Below are 17,389 nucleotides of genomic sequence, written 5' to 3' on the forward strand. Positions count from 1 at the left end.
GGAAAATTTAACATAGTTGTCAGGCATATTACATCATTTTAAAAAAGGCAAGTAGGATGCCAGCTTCACAGCATTTTATTTATTTATTTTATTTATTTTACATTTGTTGACTGGGATAGTCCGACTGGATTCATGTCAATTTTCAGTGGAGGCCCGGGGAGAAAAGCTCCAAGGTAAGCAGATACAATAAAAACAATGAAAACATATTACAAATATAGTATAGACAAAGAATACATAAGCAAACATGAATAGACAAGTTCAGCAGGATAGAAATACTCCTTGGTGACAATCAGGGGTAAGTTCAACAGTAATTTGATTAATAGATTTTTCACATTCATGATGAGAGTTAGCCAGGCTTGTTGTAGTGGGAAAGCCAGTTTAGTGCCAGATGTTGTTTGAGTCTAGTTTTAAATTGGCCTAGGGAGGAGAGCAAAGTAATATCAGCTGGAAGTGAGTTCCAGTCTCTGCCTGCAGAGTTTGCAAAGAGGGAATCACTGGCTACATTGTTAATTTTGATTGTTTAAATTAGTAGTCTGTTCGAGGATCGAAGCAGTCATGGATTGTTATAGGGGGTGATAAGATTTTTAAGTGCTGGAGTATTATCCGGATTATAAAGGATTTTATTAGCCATAATCAGCAGGTTATATTGGATTAGACTGGGTAGTTCAACTCACCCAAGCTGGTTAAGATTGATGCAGTGGTGTGTCCTAAAAGGCAGGTCAGTGGCAAACCTGGCAATGTGATTATAACAGGTTGAGAGTTTATTAAGTACAGTCTTGTTTAGATTAGAGAGTAGGGGGGACACATATAGAAGTGTTGAAAGTAGGTGAGAGCGAGCTATGGCAATTTTGGCTGGAGGGATGGGGAAGGCTTTTATTCTGTAAAATGACCCTAGTTTTTTATTGATGGTTTTGATCAATTGGTTTACATGTAGGTCGAAATTTAGGTTATCATCAATAATGACACCTAATAGTTTTGTAGAGGGGTCAGGGAGATTATTGTGCCATCATTTGCATTTATGGTAAAGGTAAAAGCAGCAGACCTTTGTGTTGGTGAGAATAACAGCATTTTGTTTTTTTTGGGATTTAGTATCAATCGACATTCAGAGAGCCAGTTTTCTATAGGATTAAAGGTGGACTGGGTAGCAGACCATAAATCTGTAGGAGATGATGCAACTGAGCAAATCAGGTTGGGTCGTCAGCATATTGAATACAGCTGACATTTGGGATGACAGTATACAAGTCGTTAATAAAGATGGAAAACAGTAGGGGCCCTAGTATGGGGCCTCGTGGTACTCCAAGGGTGTTAGGTAGCAGGTTAGAGAACTTGTTCTGCCAAAGAACAGTCTGCTGTCCCCCATTGAGATAGGATTTAAACCATTGAAGGGCTTTAGAATCTAGAAAGAAAGTTTACAGGGTGTGAATCAGAAGTTGGTGGTCAACCATGCCAATTGAAAAGATCCAAGAAGAGGGCTGAGGATATGTGATTAATGTTACGGCTATTGTTTATGGTATTGGTAAAAGCTAGTAGGGCTGAAGTAGTGCTGTGGTGTGGACGGAAGCCGTGTGGGTATCTGCCATGAGGTGATTCTGGATTAGGTGGTGCATGGGTTGTTTGTGTATACATTTTTCCATAATCTTTGCATGTGGAAAGTATATTTATTGGTCTATAATTGAATAATTAAGTGGAGAAGCCTCCTTTATGTAGTGGGATTATGTAGGATGTTTTCCAAATGATGGGAATTTTAGCCTCTGCTATGGTACAATTAATTAGTATTGATACTGGGTAGGCAGTAGCATCAGCTGATTTTTGAAGGTACTCGGCAGGGAGTTGATCAGCGGAGAGTGTGGTGGTTTTAATTTTTTGATCAAGATACAGATAAGTGACGTGGACACTGGCTGGAAGCTGAACGAGAATAGGTTCATAGAGATGGTACTATCAGGGCCAGGGGAGCTAGGAGGTAATTGGATAGCTAGGGCTTGAATTGTCTCAGTAAAAAATCATCCTTGGGGGGTTGATCAATGGTAGCAGTGGGGATAGGGGTAGAAGTTTTTCCAGGATGAAGTAGATTATTCAGACCTGCCCAGAACGTCTGAGGATTGTTCTGGTTTGCTGTTTGTAAATTACAATAGTATTGTTTTTTTATCTCGTAAAATGGATTTTTTAGTTTCATTCCTAGCTTGCCTGTATTTAACATGATCCTGGGGATCTTTAGTAGAGCGCCATAGAGCCCAAAAATTGTTTCTACTGGTAATTTATAGTCTAGACTCTTTAGAAAGCCATAGTGCAGTTTTTGCTTTTGTTCTCTTTGAACGGGCAGGTGCATCCAAATCAAGGATTTCAAGAAATTTGTTGTTAAAATATGCAACTGCCTCCTCTAAGGGGAGGTGTTTTAGAATAGACCAGTTACAGGAGTCAAGTTCCTCTTGGAATTTGGTAGGGTCAAAGTCTTTTCTGTTTCTGACTTTTCTGAGTAAGGGTTGTTGGGGATTGATGGCTTTTTGCTTAACTATATAAGTGAGAAGGTGGTCACTTAGGTCATCGGGGAGGGTAGCCGTGGTGTACAGTTGGAGGGTTATTATTTATGAGTACCCAGTCGAGTATGCTTCCCTTTTGGTTGGGTTTACCTAGCCTGGTAGGGGTGGTTATGATTTGTGTAAATGCATGCAGGTTAATATGGGTAGATGGGGATTCTGAGGAACAGGTGCCCAAGTCTATGTTAAAATCTCAGAGTAGTAGGGTTTCTTGGGGGTAATGACATGATAGCCAGTGTAGGGTATCTTCAAGTCTGACTATATTGTTACCTGGGGGAATATACATGTAGATTAAGTTGATGCATTTACTTTTGTTAAGTTGCAATATAGTGGCAAGAATTTCAGAGTTATTAATCTGACGTGGTTGAGTAACATCTATGGTCACATTCAACTCAGATTTGTAGAGTATAGCTACCCCACCCCCCTTCCTGGAAACACGATCCAGCCTGTGTTATGTTATACCCAGGTGGTAATACTTCATTGTTGGTAGTGTTAGGTTTTAACCAGGTTTCAGATAGACAGAGGATCTCAGGGGAGTGGACAGCCAGGAGTGCATGCAGTTCATGTACCTTGTTATTAATACTTCTAATATTGAGATGACAGGCCAGGAGAGAGTTAGTTGGTCTATTGATTATAATGTTATAACTTAGGTTACAAGTAGAGGCAGTGTATATATCAGAAGTGAATGGGCCAGGGTTGGGGTGAATATCACCACTGAGTATTAGACTAGGTCTTTGCTTAGTGATAAGCTTCAGGAGTTTGTTTATACATTTGTAGAATTGTCTAGATCTAGGTCTAATGTTCCAGGGATTGGTATGCTGAAAGCGTGAACAGGATGTTGAGTTGGACCCATTATTATTAGGATGGCTCAAGGTGAGATGTTTTACAGCTGGGGTGATAGTATGGCCTTTTGGGTACTGATACCCAATGAGAAACTGGTTTTCATACAAGGTGAGTAAATAAGTGGCCAGCAGAATGGGTAGCAAAGAGGAGTATAGCATTATGAGAGGAGTAGTATAGTAGTTAAGATCTGTTGTTTGTATGGCACAACAGCAGAAGATCTGATGGTAAATTTAGAGGTAATAGAGTGGGTGGAGAAAGTATGTTAAGTGAAAGCTGATAGGATGTTATAACAGGGTGGAACATCAGCATAGAGGAAGGGAGCTCTGACTACAACCAAGATATCTGAATTTCATTTACTGTCTTGGGCACTCGAGATGCTGGGTGGTAGCAGAGCTGGATCATGGTCAAACGGGGCCTTAGGCATGGGAAAGGGGAATGAATCAGCATTCCCCCTCCGCCGTTCCAGTGTCCTTTTACATGTCTCTCTCCCCCCAGTTACAAAAAACACTACTCAGAACTGTCAGTGTGCATGCTATTTTCTTTACTTTTGAAATGAAGGCAGAGATATGGATTTACTTTCAAATGTTTAATTAAAAGATCCTTTGTTGACCAGGTTAGTTGCACCAGGCTAATAGTGTCTTTTTGCAGGGGAGATCCCTGGTGGTTCTGGGGGCAGAGTGGCCAGGGCATTTGGGAACTTCCCCATACTCTTTTCAATACCACATGTGGGTGTAAAATATCACACAGCACCTACCCTGAGTACAGATAGATCGGGCTTCAGTTTAATACCTCATCCATAATACAACTCCTCCTCCTCCTGTACTGCAGTATTATCAACCCATATACATGGGACAGGAATAGAACCCAAAGCCTTCTGCACCAAACAAAAGCATGCTACTTGCTGTGCTGCTAACACTGCTTTCAAACTGAATAGCACAAACAATGATGGTCTTTTACTAAACAAAACAGTTGCACATTGAAAACAGATTTAGCATGAGTAACAGTACACTTCTCTTCCCTTGAAGCACATTCCTTGAAAATGCACTGAAACACATTCACTGAAAATGCACACCTGTAATTTTGAAGATTTTTTTTCATTAAGCAGTGAAACAAAATGTTTGAAGCAATAAAGGACAAATGTACCCATTTCGGAACATTTCAATGAACTTTGATACCTTTAAAAAACAGGCTGGCAGTTGGTGTAGAGGATTACGTTTTTTTTTTTTTTAATTTTGTAGCCAAGGTCCAGGGTTTGAGCCTAAGCAAGCTAACTAAGCTGCAAAATTTTAAATTCCTTAATTAAAATTAAATGTGGCAGCAACCACCCTCAGTCAGCAAGACCTTGTCAACTACCTAGGTCACCTAGTGATGGATGTGGTTCTGGGTGGTAGGAGATGGGAAGGAGTGGTAACTATCATCTCTCCCATTCCAGGAGAGAGGGTCAGGTTTCTGCATGCAGTTTAGCAATTCAAAGATAATGGGTGGGGGTAGTGATGTAATGACACAGAAGATAGCAGTGTGAGCGACATTTAAAGCAGGATCAGTTGGAACAACACCGAGCTGCTGATGATCAACTGGATTTGTAAACAAAGAGGACAAAAAAGGTCAAGTAGGATCAATCTCACCAGCGGAATTGATACTTATGAAGTTTTTTCCTGGTTGTTTTTTTTTTTTGTCTTCATCGCTAGTAAGTAAGGTTCCAAACTTGGGATGTTGGCTAGGCTTAAAACGGCCCTTTGGGGAAGCTAGAAAGCTAGCCTTGCATTCATCTCTGTACCTATAAATGATATGAAAAATGATTAATTAATTAAATGGCTGATTATTAAATATCTTAAATAGTACTTGAACCCATACCACTGTCTGTGTTAACTACCAGTTTCTTAGCCTCTGAGTAAAGGAAGAAATGATGTGTAGTGATAAGAAATAAGGTAAAACTTAGAAATCATGAAAAATAAGGCTGCATGAATAACTCTCAGTGATGCTACAGCAAGGGATGCTAACCTTCTGCTTTATCCAAAATTTGACTTTATTTAAATTTCACAGTCATTAGTATCTATAAATAGCTGCATGTAATCAGAGTTATCAAAACAGGAACATTTACATTCCAGTGAGGTTAGGGTCATCAGAGTGCTTTTTCAAATTTCTACACAAAGTGCCAGAATGAGAAACTCAAGCTGGGAAAAAACATGGTGATTTGCAAAAAAAAAAAAAAAATTGCCTTTCTAATATGGTTCACTGAATCTGTTGAGTATTTTGCAAGCCAGTTTTAGGCTTAAGCTCTCTTAAACTGTGTCTAGATTGGAGGATTTTAGGGACAAATAACTAGTTCTAAATTTTTCCAGAAAAAATATCCCTTACTAACTTACGCTGAGGTAACTTGCTACATAAAGTGCTATCTAATCAGTCTGATAGAAAGACATTCTTTAATTCTTTCTGAAGAATTTTCTATAAAACTGAGGGGTAATCATGCATCAGATTCTTTAATATTTAGTGTTAAAATGTAGGGAATGTTTAAGATTAGCTTCTAGCATTTCTTCACTTAGAAACAGTGACATGAATGTTAAGTTATTTAAAATGAATGGCCAACTCCATTACTTCAAGACATACTTTTCAACCTCTTTGCACAAGGAATTTCGACACTACCAAAAATAATGGTGGGACAAAGGCCCAAAAACATACATTTTGGCAACAGGTATTAGTGTAGGACTGTCATACACATGGTTCTGGGTTCAAACACAGCATATTCCACATACTTGCAAATCAAGGTAGGCATAATGGTTAAGGTCCTTACCTAAAAGACACAAAGTATTGGATTTGATCCTGACCATGGATTACTGGCTACACTTAAAATGGCCCTTTAGGGCAGTTAGCCTTGTATTCACACATGAAAGTTGCTAGAATAACATGATTTATGTTAGCATGCATTATCTGAAGGATATGAAGTTTGAAACACAAATGTATGTCATTATTTAATGACTTTAATCATCAGTAATCTTTCAGAAAACAAATAAATTTTATGTGGATAAGACCAAAAATATGAGGTGAAAATCTGGAGAGTTGAGAGGTATGATTCAATATACACATATTGTCCTGGAATTTTCTCAGATGATTATTGTTAAAATGTTTGATATCTGGAGATGAAAGAATTATATGATGTTGAAAGAAGAGTTTTAGAACATTTAACCTTATATTGCAGTAGCCTCCCTATGAACAAGTGAAGCTTCGTGCAAGGTTCTTTATGTGACCTCAGGCCACTGGCCATCTTAACACGTCGGTATTGATCAGAATCTGTTTTTTCATCCTCTCCTGTGTGGAGGACCTCAGTAAAGTGTCATTCCTTCAATGTTCTGACTGTGATGACATTTCCTCCTTACATTATGAATTAGGAGACATGTTGAAACAACTACAGTGCACTGTCAAAGAAGCTCAATTCATCTACTCAATCTGCCATCAAATGACTAAGCAACCATTACTACTGGAGTTCTTATACAAAAACAAGTATTAACAAATCACACCTGATTTAACCTCTTTAACTTCAGTTTTGTACCAGCACCTAAATACTCATTCTGTTGAAATATGTAGTCTCTGCTAGCCTGTCCTTCCGAAACCAAAGACTATTATGACATGTCTGAGAAATATAGCTCTCTGGCTAAGCATTACAAGGTTCTCTTCCTCCTGGATGCTACTTCCTGTCTAACATTTACAAGTATAGCTCATGTTGTTCCAGTAATTTGATGACTAATTTGTTCCTGGTTACACTATCAAGTCTGAATTTTCTTTTGCATTGTGATAGGAGGTGTACTGCCTTGTGAGTTACACCTGATTAATGAACACAATGCTATTTCCTTGTGAGTTACACCTGATTAGTGTACACAATGCTACTATCTTCTGAGTTACACCTGATTACTGTACACAATGCTATGGCCTTCTGAGTTACACAAGCAATAATGCCTGACAGGGTGTATATTAATGTGTAATTAATGCCCTGCCAGGAATGTTATGAGGCCCAACACTGCAAGAGGAGGGCCTCTACATCCCTGGAAGGACATTAATTGCACATTAACACACATCCTGGAGGGCATTATTATACTTAGAGAATGGTCTTGCAGTAAAATTGTTGTGTTTTACTTGCTTATTTTAAGTACTATATTATTTTTTTAAATATTTGTAATGTAAAATAGTTCCTCTGCCTAATGTTTTAAACTTGCTGTAGTATATGCTATTGGTGTTGGAGGAAGCATTTTACATCAAAATACATAAAATAAATAATATAGGGCTTAAAAATAAATAATTAAGTACAACACAACAATTTTACATGGAGCCCATTCTCTCTCTCACTCTTATACACACACACAGTGTCCTTTGCACACATTCACTCACACAAGATCGGTCTCACTCTTTCTCAGTCTCTCACACACAGTCTCCGCTGCTTTCATACAGGCATTCAGTCACACAACATCGCTCTCACACGCTCTCAATCTCTTACACATACAGTCTCCTCTGCTTTCATGCACGCATTCAGTCACACAAGATCGCTCTGACTCTTTCTCTCGATCTCCCACACATACACACAGTCACCTCTGCATTCATACACACATTGAGTGACGTCACTCTCACTTTCTCTCCAACTTACACACACACACACACACACACACACACACACACACACACACACAGAGTCTCTCTCTCTTTTTTTTTTTTACATTTTACACTCACTAAACAGCAGAGCTGCTGCTTAATGAGCATAAAATAATGGCGGCCATTATTTTTTTCCATTCTGAGCTCCATGGTAGCTTGATACGCTGCTGTGAAGCAGCGGACTTGTTTTTCACTGGGCATTACTTGTACATTAATTCCGTGCTAGAGAACGTTCATTCTCCAATCAGTATATTGATGTACAGGTTGCCCATTTTCTAAACCTGATTAATGTACACAATGCTACTGCCTTATGAGTTACACCTGATTAGTGTACACAATGCTGAATGTTATTATTGCTAATCAGTCTGATCAGTACTTAGCTGCAGTCCAGACAAAGGGAGATTCAGAATATAGTGGACACTATGTAAGGGTAACTGCAGAAAAACATAGTTATTCAAGATTCAGTGAAATGGCAAAATTAACATATTCCCTCTGGTATATTACTATGTGCCAACTGCAATGGTAGCATGGGATAGCAATGCAAATGAACCGTAATATGGAGGGTACTATATAATTAGTTGTTGGTGCAAAATTCATATTGTATCCAGCATCTACTACAAACTACATAAGAGTTGGTATTACTACTGTAGTGACCAGGGCGATTATTCATACCGAATGCCCCAGTTATGCCCTTATGCTATTTTGTAAGGGTGATTAGTGGAATGCAGCTACCAGAAGAAGTCAGTACAGTCACTTGCAATCATATTTGCTGCCAATACTGTAGTTTTATTTCTGACACAGACATCATGTGTATTTGATCTAAGCATATCTATATTCAGATATGATACATTTGAATATATAAGCAAATATGGCCTCACATTAAGCTTCAGCCAGGCAATACGACCATTGTGTCAAATAATATAGTCCATGAGCACAGAGACCAATCATTCAAATAAAAAGAGCTAGCCACTGATGTTACTCTGGTCATTATGGGGAAAGCATGAGATACAAATATTTGCAGCACACAAGAAAAGAAATGAGATTAAGGGATGTAATCCATACGCAGGAATAAAAAAGGAGGTTTAATAATGACCCATCTTTTTGGATTTTAGCTTAAACACACAGACAGATCCCTAAGAGGATAAGAGCTACGTGTTATTATTCTTGCATTTACAATATATTTCTGTGAGTGTGCTCTGTGCAATACAGCTTTTTTGATATCAAGGCACCTACTGTGCTCCAAATCATATTTCTCAGAGAGGTGCTAACAAGATTAAGAATGTTTTTAGACATGCTTTGAAATCACTGAGTGCATTCTTTAAGGCAGGCCCTTGTACTAGTGTCAGTGTGTCTGAAATAATTTCACATATTGTAGAATGTAGTTACAGATGACCATATGTACTATGAAAGGCTATCTTGGTATTACGTGATCTTCTAATATTACAAAAGTAAGTATATTGTGGTTTATAGAGTCAATTGTAATATTACTGGATGAAAATGGCAGGACCTACTGAGAATGGATTCCAAACTGATGAGTTTATACAGTTGTTCATTTAGGGAAGTAAGGTGGCTGAGTCTGAAGGGGCAAAACTTTGGGTATGAGCAGAGAAGTACATTGTTCATCAAGCCTCTGTTTAAGTTAGTTCACATTTTATAGGTAAATACTAGGCTAACTGGCCTGAAGGGCCATTTTAAGCCTAGCCAATAAACTGAGGTGTGGACAAATGCAGCACGTTATATCTGTAAGGTAAAGACCTTAACTATTATGTCAAACCCATCATTACACCCAAGCATTGCAGTGCTTCTCAAGTTTAGTGCGAAGGATATTTTGTAAAAATATAAATGTTCACTGTTTTAGTTGTTTTGAAAGATGTATTTGATGAAAGAGGGTGATGGATTCTCTTCCAGGAGCAGGTGATGGAGTTTGTAGAGAGAGAGATTATTATTAATGAAATACCACCTCTCCTCTGTAATCTGCATTTTTTTTATTTTATTTATTCATTTATGTTGCTTTTATAATAGATATGTTTATTTGGTTGTGACTTTCTTGTGCTGTATGTGTTGTTTTACTAACCTCCCTGTGGCTAAGAATTAATACATCAGAAGTCCAAACATTTACTCAGGCAGGTACCTCATATATTTTGTTATAAATTTTATTTATTTATACCTTGAATAGGTAGAAAGCAAGGAAAAGAAAAAGAAAGAAAGAGAAAAAAAATTTAGAGCTAGTAGCTTTAATCAGTCCTGAGGAAAATGACACAACAAAAAACTTCTGTTTTGGTTTTATTGGATGTCACTATGCTAGGGAAGAAATGTTGAAGGTGGCTATGTTTTAGTAGTATGTCCTGTTTGCTGCACTGAATATGATAGTTAGTTGACAAGCACATGAACAAAATTGAGATGACAGCTAAAGTATGTATAAGTTTTAATTATTTTAAGTGATTGTGGTCTGGAGGAAAAAGTGCCCTAACTGCTAGTTGGAAGGAGGCTATAGGGAATGAATGGCAGTACTGAATGTTACATGTCTGCAGTAATATGGCTGTATATGAAGGAAAATCAGCTTTGACAAATTTAACAGAGTTTTATTAATAGATAACATATGCCTTAGGCATCAGTTTACCATCAGGTATTGCATTATTAGATATTGCCAAAGCTTTTGAATCTTTATCCCGTTCAGTTATTCATAATGTATTGATTACTGCAGATATAAATCCAGACACTAGAAGATAGGACATGTGATAGGCTCATAGGTTAATAGAAGGTTACTAGGTTAATGTCCCTAGAGCCCTTACAAGCCTAGCCATATTTATATCAAGTCATCCCAGCTGTCAGTGATTAGGTGAGTGAAGTTAAGAAAATGAAACAAGACCAGCACTAAAGTTAACCATTTAAGGAGAAACCACTTCAAAACACAAAAGCAAAACTTCAAAGAAATGCGGACGTGTAGAGTGTTAAAATGTATTAACTCACAGAGCTTTCAGGTACAAAACCCTTCTTCAGTCTGTATCTTCTATGTTAAAACATCATATTTTATACATTTAATACCACACGACACAGCCCATAATTAACCAGTTTTATTGTGAGTGAAGTTCACAGAAGTAATGATCTATGGTAGTTAATAATGACTTCCTCTGTCCAGGAGAGACATGGGCACCACCCCAGGAGTGAATTTGCGGTCACCCATCCATTGATCTAGATTGCATTTGAAGAGGGCCAGGGAGGTGCTCTGTTTCATATGAATTGGAAGCTTGTTCCAGAGAAGTGGCATTCTTTGGAAGATGTATCTATTTGCACAGCATGACCTGGTTAAAAGGTTGATCACAGTCAGTAGTTGTACATGGAAGTAATTCTGATTAGTTGCCAGTGAAAGCTGGTGCTCTTCAAGGAGTAGCCTTAGGACCCGTTTTGTTTAACACTGTGTTTGCTACTATCCCTAAGAATAGATTCTGCTGGATTAGCAAGAATGCAGGTAATCTAAATTTTGCATTGTTATTTCCAATTGCAAAGATGCTGCAATAAACAATGTTTACATCTTAGAAATCTTTGCTTTGGCTGAGTCATTTTGTTTTAAGTTCAGTATGGATAAATGCCAGGTGAAATATTTTGGCAAACTTAATATTAGATACTCTATTTTTACACCTAAAATTAGATACTCGGTTTATCTAGAAACATGCTTTACCTGAAATATGTATGTTTAGGAACTTAGATGCCAAGACATTAAACAATTAGGCATTATATGTTTTTTTTTTCCAAAATCTCTTTATTTGAATTTTCAGATATTAACAGCAATACATCCAATCAAACATACAAAACAAACAGTACATACAAAAAGGAAACATTCAAAAAACTAATAACACAAGAAATATATATACTCTATATACAATATAAGTCACTACATCATCAAATGGAGTATAAAAGGTTTTTAACATCACTTAAGAAAGTGAGGGATAGTATAAGGGGCATATTTTATGAAGAAGATAAATATAGAAATTCAGCCACTTATTATACTTAATGTAATTAGGGAATACAATTAGATATATAAAGAAGAAAAAGGGAAAGAAGAGAAAAAAAGGAAAAAAAAGAAAAAAAAACTAAAAACTGGTTATAATGCAGTTATTGCATAATATAAATTTGTCTTATATCAGTGTACAGACTATCTTTAAGAATTACATCTAGTAAGTAAAACCAATATTTCTGATAATAGTGTTTCTTTTTTGTTTTTGTATTAACTAGTTTGTAAGATGAGATATATTTAATAGCAAGGTTGCTAAAGCCTTCCCATGTAATTGGAGATGTGACATTCCAATTTTTAGTGATATAAAATGTAATAAGGGCACACATCGTGATAATTACATTTTTTTTATTTTTGGAAGTTGAGTCATGTTAATATGCAATATAGCTGTCTCTCATGACAGGGTTGATTTTTCATAACCCATCTTCTCTAACCTAGCTCTTAAAGAGCACCACAGGTTGTGTCCCTTGCCACATTTCCACATGACATGGAGAATATCTGCAGTTTGGTTTGGGCAGTGAAGACATATAGGTGAGAAGTTGGAATTGAACTTATTTAGTTTTGATGGGGTATAGTTTACATTATTTATCATAATTTGTGTATATAGCAGCTTCTGAAAAGGAATGAATTTTATCATAGTCTCAATGGCCAGTCTCTTATTTTCATATGTCAGAGATTGTATTTTTCTTGCCAATAGTTTGAAAATAATAGAGAATTCTGGTGTTTTATATTCATTACAAGTTTATATGTCATAGAAATTGTTTTCCCTTTCATCTCAAAGTTTTCTAGTATTAGTTTTATTAAGTTAATGCCCTGCAAGTTGACTTTTGTTTGTGAGAATTTAGCATTTATGAGATAATGGATTTGGGTAAGAATAACAGTATATTTCTTAGTAAGATTTAGTTCTAGTTTTATTTGTTGTATATGGGATTCTTTCCATTGGTATATTTCCCATATTATGAGATCTTTTATCAGAGGGTAATTTGTTAGATTTAAAGGTTTATTAATAGTTTGGGATTTAGATGGAGTAGTTGTATAAAGGCAAGAGCATCTAATAATTGCAATGATTTAAATAATTTCTGTGTAGTAGGAATCATGTATTTAATTAGTGGGTGTATATTCTTCTTGAATATGCCATTTTGAATTAGATTTAAAAATGGTAGGGATTTGCTGTTATACCCAAGGAATTTCAGTTGCTCAGACCAGATTTTGGTCCATTGGGATGTCCAGGTATTTACATATGGGTCATGGCTTATTATCTGTATTAGTCTGTAGGCAGTAATTATACTATAATAGAGTTTGAATTCAGGTAACCCTAATCCCCCTTTATCTTTGGTAAGTACACATTTGTCATATTTAATTATAGTGTATTTGGGGTGCCATAAGAATCTTGATATAGCTTTTTCTATATCAAGGAAGGATTTTTGGGGAATATTTGAAAAAGTGGCATTTAGTGGAAAGAGTATTCTCGGTAAAAGGTTCATCTTAACAACACTAGCTTTTGAGAGTAATGACATATTAATATTCTTCCACCTATTGATATCACTTTCAATACTGGTCCATGTACGCAATAGGTTATTCTTTATCACATCCTTAAAGTCAGGAGTAAATACTATTCCTAGGTATTTTATCTGGTAACTTATCTTGATCTCACTCATGGGAAAGTAAAATTCCTTATGACCTATAAGATTCATGGGAAATATGTGGGATTTGTTTAGATTTAAATTATAGTTAGAGATTTCAGAGAACTCATCTATAAGTATTATTGGGAGGTCAGTAGTGGGAAGTTGAAAATATATATTTAAGTCATCATTAAAAAAAGAAAATATAAGATTTGTATTATATATTCTGGGTATGTGATGGAAGTTTTTTTTTGTGAAATAAAAAGGAGAGGTTCTAGATAAAGATTAAAAAGGTATGCGGAAAGAGGGCAACCTTGTCTTGTACCATTGGATAACAGTATAGGGTTAATATTGACTTTATTTATCTGAATAGTGGTAGAAGCTTTCTGATATAGAACCTTAATTTTCCTTATGAATTCCTGAAAAAAAACATATAAAGACAATATATTAAATAGGAAATGTAAATTAACTCTATCAAAGGCTTTGGTTGCATCTGCCATAAGGACATATCTGGGGCATTTGTCACTGTTAATGGTATCTAAAAGGAGGGTGTTATCACTTGTTTGCCAGTTTATCATAGCCCATTTGTTCTTGGGAAATGATAGAGGGGAGTACATTCTTAAGTCTATTTGCTATAACATGAGCTAGGATCTTAAGGTCAGTATTTATCAGGCCTATTGGCCTATAGTTTGCTGGATCTGTTGGGTCAGAATTTGGTTTTGGAATTAGCACTGTTTTGGAGTTATTTAAATAATTATCTGTTATTCTATGGTGTATTATAAAGTTGAAAACTTTTAATGATACTTTGGAAATAGGTTCCATGAACAGTTTATAAAATTCAGAGGTGTAGCCATCAAGCCCAGGAGAATTACCCAGTTTGAATTTGTTTATTGCAGCTTTTATCTCATTTAGTTGCAGGGGTGTTTTTTAGAAGTTTTTTTTTTATCTTCAGTAAGTTGTGGAAATGTTATATTATGTATAAAATCACCAAAATTGTCTGTGGATGGTGATAAGTGTATATTGTATAGTTTCTTATATATGTCTTCAAAAGCATTTACAGTATCTTGGTCCATATGCTTCACCAGTCCTTCATACAATATTTCTGTAATTCTCAGTGGGCCATTTTTTTATGTTAGTTAGTCTAGCTAGGAATTTTGAAGGTGTTTGAGCCCATTCTGAATACTGATATATTGACCTTAATTCTAACAGGCAGATATTTTCTAGACAGTGTTTGTGTAATTGCTTTTGCCATTCTATTACTTTTTCCTCCGGGTCTTTAGAGTATTTTTTCTGAAGTTCTAATTCAGCAATATTTATTTGAGTTTCTAGTTCCTTTTTAAAGTTATTGTACTTTTTTTTGAACCATGCAGATTTTTGGATAATTATAATTATAATTAAGAGACTGATTTTTGAATGGTCTGAGATAGTTCTAGGTGATACAGCATAATTTAGTCTGTTAGAAAGCAATGATTGGGAAATTAGAAAAGCCTCTATTCTGGACCAGGTTTTATGAGTGGCTTAGAAGAAAGTGACTCTTGATATTGTTTCATCATATTGGAATTTAATATAGGGGTCAGTTAGCTCAAAAGCATTTTGTAATTCTTCAAGTGCTATAGTGGTATGTTGCGACTGCCTATTTTCGTTATGTGATCTATCTTTGTCTAGATTTAATAAAGCATTCCAATCCCCACCAATGATATACAAATGATTTGAGTGATTAGCTAGTATATTAAAGATTTCATAAATGAAGAGATGTTGATTAGAGCAGGGGCTATATATATTAAGAGTAAATGTTTATTTAGAGTATGATATTTGCTAGTACATAATACCCATCTTCCAATAGAATCAGCTTTAAAAGAAGTAATTTCTCCTTGGAAAGATTTATTTATTATAATGGCTAACCCCCCTAGATAAAGACTTATGGCCTGCAGCCAATATTTGCTTAACCCATTTACTTTTCCTTTCCCGATCCCACAGTTGATCATCCAAGTGAGTTTCTTGCAGGAAGGTTACATTAGCCTTGCATTGTTATGTAAGATGCATGATTATTTATTTTTTTTATCCACTATCCCTTTAACATTCCATGAGTCTACTAATACCATGTCTTAATTTACTTATCATGATGTTCATTGCCTGATAAGCAGAGAAATAGTAATAAAATTTGCCTGTTAGTGTGTTAAGCTTTAAAACTGATGCAGTGACTTCTAAACTCCTATACCCCAAATAGGTGCTTATCCACCCATCCCTCTGTATTGGTAATTGTGCATGAGTTGAAAAGCAAAGAAAAACTATTTGTATTAGAGTTATAAATACATTTAGCAGACGGATGTCAAAAGTACCTAGAATGATCCAAACGTGAACAATCATCAGCTACAGACTGAGCACAGCCTGATCGTTTTACTTGCTATTTACAATATAATGATTTTCTGACCTCTTAAAATAATGTTATTCAATTAAATGGTATGTGTAAAGTAAGATAAAGTAAATTCTTAGAAAATGTTTATAATAAGAGGCAATAATATGTTCTAGTTCTTAATATTTCAAAAGTTATTAAAAAGTTTACTAAACAACATTTTATATAGAACAGATCTAAAAGAAGCTTAAAAGAAAAGGCAGTACTTTGAAGTTCCAAAACAGTTAGAGTAATCATTTTATAAGCAACTAACTATATTCTTTAAAGCTACTGGAAATTTCCTCATTTAAAACTATACTGGCAATATACATACAACAGCATCTGTCTTTGTTATCCGAATATATAAAGAATAAAAATATGACACCATAATCCAAAACTTGAGATAGATCGCATCCATATCCACTCATTTGTTTTCAAGTAGTCAGTGTCACCGTCTCACATATGCATGCAAGAAAAGACTTTATCATTTAGTCATAGACTCATTCAAATAGACTCATTCAAATACAACCCAGTGAACATGCTATTAGGATAGTGATTAAGCCATGTATAAGAACTTACTAATGTCAAAGTAATATACTAATTTAGGCTATTATAAAACAAAAGTCACAACCCAGATTGCATCACCCTGTTTTAAAGCATTATTCAGAAAAGAAGAGTACCCCCCCCCCCACACCCCGGATTAGTTAGAGCATTTCACCTATATAGTTATATAATACAAGAAAGTATAGCTGTAATCATTTGGGAGAGTTTAATACTTAAGAGTTTATATGAGACCCATTGATCCAGATGTGATTTAACAATCCTTGTTTCTTGACATCTGCAGTGACTTAAAGAAAAGCACCTTTAAGTAATTTCTTTATGCAGCCATACTTAGGTAGCTTTTAAGAATTTATAAATGAAAGGCTGTTACTAAGAGACAGTACATTGGTTTATCCAGTGTAGCACAAGGTTTTGTAATACTGCAGGAAGGGAGGCTGAAATATTTAAAAACAGCTACATCCTTTTCTTTTCTAGAATTTTCCAAATGACTGGTATTTTCTTCTACCATGTTCTTCTTTGTAATTATAGTAGTGTAGAGGCTTGAAACATACAGTTTGAGGTTTCTTTAATGAGAAAAGCAAAGTTTGTTAAAAGTTGAATATTCATTGTTTGTAGAGCTTTCCCGACTTGATTTAATGTTCCCAGAGATGCACTGGGACTGGAAACCTCATTAAAGTTGAAAGGTAAAAGGATCATAGAGTTTCCTGATTTGAAGAGGATTATGGGAAACGGAATGTTGAAATGCTTAAACAGACCTCCAGGGCTGTAAAAATAAAACTATGGTTTT

The sequence above is a fragment of the Protopterus annectens genome, chromosome 2.part1, assembly GCF_019279795.1.
Source record: "Protopterus annectens isolate FY-2018-M chromosome 2.part1, PAN1.0, whole genome shotgun sequence".
Classification (NCBI taxonomy): domain Eukaryota; kingdom Metazoa; phylum Chordata; order Ceratodontiformes; family Protopteridae; genus Protopterus; species Protopterus annectens.